Raw genomic sequence first — 5,679 nt, forward strand, 5'->3', positions numbered from 1 at the left:
AGGGCGGGCTTCATGGGCGACAGGGATTTTCCCTTCGGGGCTGCACCGCCGACTCGTCCACAAAGACAGGAGGCGCCGAGGCGTCGTCAGCAGGCGGCGACGCGCGCGCAGCACAACGACGCCGACGACCGCGACTACCACGACGACCACGACGACGACACCTACGCCTTCTACGACGACGACGATGACTACATCGAGGAGCTCGCGTACCATAACGAGGAGGTGAAGGACGACAGCGACGACTACGTCGCGGCCGTCTTCCACGAATGGCAGCTGGCCGTGGCGGAGGGTGTGGTGACCCAGCGTACCACTGCATGGTGTAGTACACAAGTCGTTGACATAACACAAGTGAAACACCGTTCCACTCATATTACATCTCTCAGAGTGGTACAACAGAAACATATGCGAGTCCAAGGTATGTCCATAGAAGTACACACGAGCTGTTTACATAAGATCAACACAACCTCCTACTTTGCAGTGAGGTAAAACTTCAAATAAAGCTCCAGAAGAACGACTCGTAGTCTAACTTATTTCTAACTCAAGCTTAAGAGCTACTTGGCTTTCTATAGAAATCTAGCTACTTAGGTGCTAGGATTAGGGAAAGGTTCCCTTCTATTACTAGTCTAGGTTTCCATAATAGCTGATGCAGAAGTTGACTCCATGGACTTCTTTGATTGGATTCTTCATCTTGTTGCAGTTGGTTCCCTTGTCTTCAGGTTCCACGGTAGTTTCTCCTTCGGTGCCTTGATCTAAGAAGGGGGTTCAAATGGGATAGAATGAGTACGAGCGTACTCAGCAAGTTCATATTAGGAAATAGGTGTATCATGCACTAGCTACAGCCATAGACCGGAAAGTCATAGGCCAATGCAAGTTTTCATAAACGTTTCTTCCAAAGGTTTATTTTATTCGAAAACTATGCCCGTCGGTCTTCACGGAGTTGACTAGAACTTCGTGGAGTTCCTTTCTGCCGCGTTCGCAGTTCCTTCCCGGAACAGGGAGTGACGGTCACAATTCTTGATACCCTCTGCAGAGGTGCGTTACTTTACCCCACAAGAGATCTTAACCATGTTGCTGGCCGAGAGTATGTCCCCGTCCACACTTCCTTTGGTGTGAGGCCCGAGTATAAGATCCAAGCCAATCATTGCCTTCTCCGCGACCACTGCAAACCCACCCTTTTGTCCGACCGTACACCCCCGGTAGACTTCTCCCGATAATACGGCTTTACTCACGGTGTACTCGGACAATCCATCATAGATCGTAGAGCTTATCGGCACTAATGGATGGGGATTTAAAAGGCAATCCCAACCTATTGCGGCAGTGCCTCCGAGCACCCCACCGGCTCTACCAATCCGTTGGCGTGCGAAGGGAAAAGATACGAGCTGACTTCCCAGAGCCATTATAGATCTTATGGATAACGCGATATGTACGGCGCTAGAATCACTGGACGGCATTGGTACTTAGTCCTAGATGAGTAGTACCCATGCAATGGAACCTCCACCATATCAACACATACCATGGTTCCATTGCCCACCACATAGTCATATTCATAATTGTAAAATAATATTTGCTTTTCAATGCATGAGTGATAAGTATAGTACTTTGCATATAATTTGATAAAAATAATCAAATGACATGAGCAAGCGATGAACTTGCCTTTCTTGACTGCAAGATTATGCAGGCAAAAGCTTCGATAAGTGAGAACTCCAAACGCTGAAATACCATCATCGTCCGGTAAGGACAATGTTTAAAGAAGCTGGCAAAGATGCTATAATGCATAGTATGAGATGCAATCGTCCTGAGCGTAACCTAACCTCGATGATTTAGGATGTATGAGTTGTAAAGATTTCTTTAGGGTTGGTTGCATTTTTAGAATGGTTCTCAAACAAGGTTCTTATTAGGGTTTGGTTATATTAACATCATAACCAAGTGATATTAGACATCATAACAATCATACATATAAAGAATAGTAATGGAATGATATGTAAAGAACAGTTGTCAATTTTAAGTTCTATAGAACATGGTTGATGATTACTTATACTATACTTCAAAAGATTAACTTTTGAAGAACATGTTGTTTAAGAAATAAGAAGTATTTCAAATAAGAACTATGGCTTCTATGGTTTGATTGACATTTGTACTTCAAAAGAATAACTTTTGAAGAACAGGTTAAATAAGAATATGAATTACTATACATAGGAGCTAAGTGCTATTAGGGTTTACTAATAGGACTGGTTGGTGCTTAAGTAGAAGTGATCTACATGTAGCAAGTATTAGTAGGTTTATTACTATGGTTTCTCCTAAGCATCATATCAAAGGATGGTTATCAAGGTGTTGCTATGAGTTAGGGTTTACTATGACTTCATATTTGCTTTACCAAATAATCTCTAATAGTTTCTAAGCTAAGTGGTTTATCATTTCCTAAGTAAGGTTTAGTTGGATAGGAACAAGTGATATGATTTGCTACACAAAGTTGATACTAGGGTTTATCATTATGGTTCTACTAGGTTTTGATGGTTGAGATTGATCCTAATGGTATGGTATATAGGAGTGGTGATTAATGGTACTAATCCAATTAACAAGTTAGGGTTTATACCTAGGTGATACTAGTGAATCATATAGGTTTTTAATTGAAATAGAAACATGGAATGATAATGTCATGTGACTTGGTTTATGCTAGTGGATCATAACCATTCATTCATTGGTCACATAATATGGCTCCCTATGTGAGGTGACATTCACATGATCACATGTGATAAGCAACTAGGGTTTAGGGTTAAAGCAATTTCAAATGATCACATACAATAATGGGATCCAGATTCTAACTTATAATAAAACTAGGGTTTCTAAATTATGATCCAATTCATAAAGTATTACTTGGTACTAGAATTAATGTGATTAAGTACTTGGAATAAAGTTATTAATAATTTTAACATGCTATTAATTTTTAGAGGGTTTAAGAATTAAAATAATTACTAGTTAGGGTTTATGAATTACCACTAATATTTAAGTTAATGCAAATATGATAAATAAAATTAATCTTAACATTTTATTTAGTTACTGAGTAGTTGAATTTTAAATTTTTAACTTCACTAATTATTGAATTAAAATTGTATTGTAAATAAATGAAATGGCATAATTAATCAGGTTAAAAATAAGTGAATTTTGATTTTGACACAAATTTTTGTTTTATATTTTATTTGAATAGATTTTATTTTTGTGAGCATTTTGATATATTATTCATAATTTTCTGAGTTAATATGTATTTTCTAGAATTTTGCAAAGTGTCAGCAATTTACTGGAATTTGAAATAACTCAAAAACACTAAACGTACCGGTTCGCACCCTAGCTACAGAGGCTGACCCGTGGGGTCGTTGACTGGGTCAGCTGCCACGGTGGCAACGACCAGTCAACAGTGACCAGTGGCCCCCACACGCCACGTCGACTACGCCGGAGACGCGCCGGTGAGCGACGGCGACGGCGTTCTGGCCATCCCGCGAGTACGCGGAGTATACCAAACGAATCGCCACGACATACTGAGCATGCTAAGGGTGGCCCCGCCACCTATTGGTCACCGGAGATAGCTCCGAGCGACCACTACCTGCGGCGGCGCACTCCGGTGATGAATCAATCGAGCGATAGAGGACGTTTCGGGAAGAAATAAAAGATCTCTGGAGATGCGCACGATTGACTCGAGGCTGATGAACCACTTGCCGATGCTCGGGGTGGTCGGAGACGATGGCAATCAAGTGTTTTCCGGCGAACCCGAGGGAAAGGGAACGCCAAAATTCTCCCTCCTCCTTGCTCCGCTTGATGTTGTACTCCTCCAGGATGCTCCTGGTGAGGATGCGCGTCGCCAAGACTGCTTGGTTGGCCCGGGAGTGGCTTGTACCGTCGACCTCGTCTTCGACGCCGGTGACAGTGAGTGGAAGAAAGCGAGTGATAGAGAGCGATTGAGAAGGAATGGTTGGGCGGCAAGGTTCTAGGGTTTCCTGGAGAATCTCCAGGCATATTTATAGAGCTCGGCGAGGTCAAAATAGGAAGTTCACCGCCGGCGACGGCCGAGATGTGGCGGTGTTATTGTTACTGCAAATAAGCACGAATCGGGACGCAATTAGATAGGCTCGGACGCGAGAGGATTTGGGCGCGGTTCTGAGATTTCTGACGACGTCCAGGCGTCCCTATCGGCAGCGACGACGTGGCCGGGAAGCTCTGTCGTGCTGTCGACGCCGGAGAAGAAGACGACGACGTTTTCCTCTCGCACGATTTTTAAAGCGAGGCGAAACGGTATCTTTGGTGTGGGCTGATTTCGTTCGTGGGCTAGGCCAAGTCTGGGCTGCGTTGGGTTGGCTTGGTGGGCTGCACGGTCCAGGACAGGTGAGTTCTCTCTCTCTTCTCTTTTCTATTTATTTTCTATTTTATTTTCTGATTTGAATTGCTAGTTGAATTCAAATTTGAATTTGTACTATTTTGCAGGTTCTAAAATATTTGATTGTCAATATAACTTGACGATAATGCCTACTGCATAGTCTTGTTGTTTAAACAAATATTTAGTTAGGATTTAATTGATATCTTGTGAGGCTTGAGAAAAGTATAAATGGTTTAGTTATTTATCTCAATTCCCTTTTTAATTTAGGAACCAAATCCATTTAAATGGTTTGAAATTTATATTATGTGAATGATGAACATATTCTATTTTGCAAGTGTTTAACAACATTGGTGGTTCATATACATTCTAAATTATGGCTAGAGTTTAAATTAAATGGTGTTGAGAATGGGATTGGTTCATGATTTATGTGAATAATGGTTCTTAGGTTTAAGAGGATGTTTGGATAAACTTTACAATCACCAAATTACATTTAGGTCTTAGGTATATATATGGCTTGGTTTATTACTTGTGATCCATGATACACAAGTTAGGAAATAATATTTTATGTGGGGTGGATCCTATGTGAAAGGGTTTATGGTTTTGGAAATACTTCACTAATTGAAGTATTAAATAGGCATGAGGTATGGCAGGGTTCTACTCATGACCCAAAGTAATCCATGGATTGGAATTCAAATATGGTCTAGGGTTTTAGTCATGATCACATATATAGGTTTAACTTATCATTTCAATTTATAAGGTAAGATCATGCATTAGACAAGATCTACTCATTCCTTACTAATTCCTCTTTAATATTCCTCTCATCACACTCCTCCTAGATTCTTAGGGTTTATAATTAATACCAAGTTGTGATGATTAAGGAATTGGTTTGCTAAAGTATTGCTATTGGAATAGGATTCTCACCTCCAAGATCAAATATTGAAATGAATAACTAGGTTTAGTACTTCTCTAATATGCTTGTATGATCATGGCTATGATTAGTATTATAACTTCTCTCACTTCTCAATGTCTTGGAATATCCTAAGGTCCTACTCAAGAGATGATGATATGATCCTCTAAATATATGGTTTGCCTAGGAATTCTACCTTGCAATCTTATGTAGCTTGTTCTTCGGAAATCCGATAAACCTGCATCTTGTGGTATGCCTCCACCTCCTAGCTTCTTCATCTTGATTCTAGCTAATTCACATGGAATGGCTCTATGTGTTTGTTCCCATGTATCATGGTACTTGATGAGCAAATGGATGAAGGGTGTGGCTCTATTTATAGGCTTGGGCAAGCTCTAGTATCATGACA

The sequence above is a fragment of the Lolium rigidum genome, chromosome 5 (assembly GCF_022539505.1).
Source record: "Lolium rigidum isolate FL_2022 chromosome 5, APGP_CSIRO_Lrig_0.1, whole genome shotgun sequence".
NCBI classification, from domain to species: domain Eukaryota; kingdom Viridiplantae; phylum Streptophyta; class Magnoliopsida; order Poales; family Poaceae; genus Lolium; species Lolium rigidum.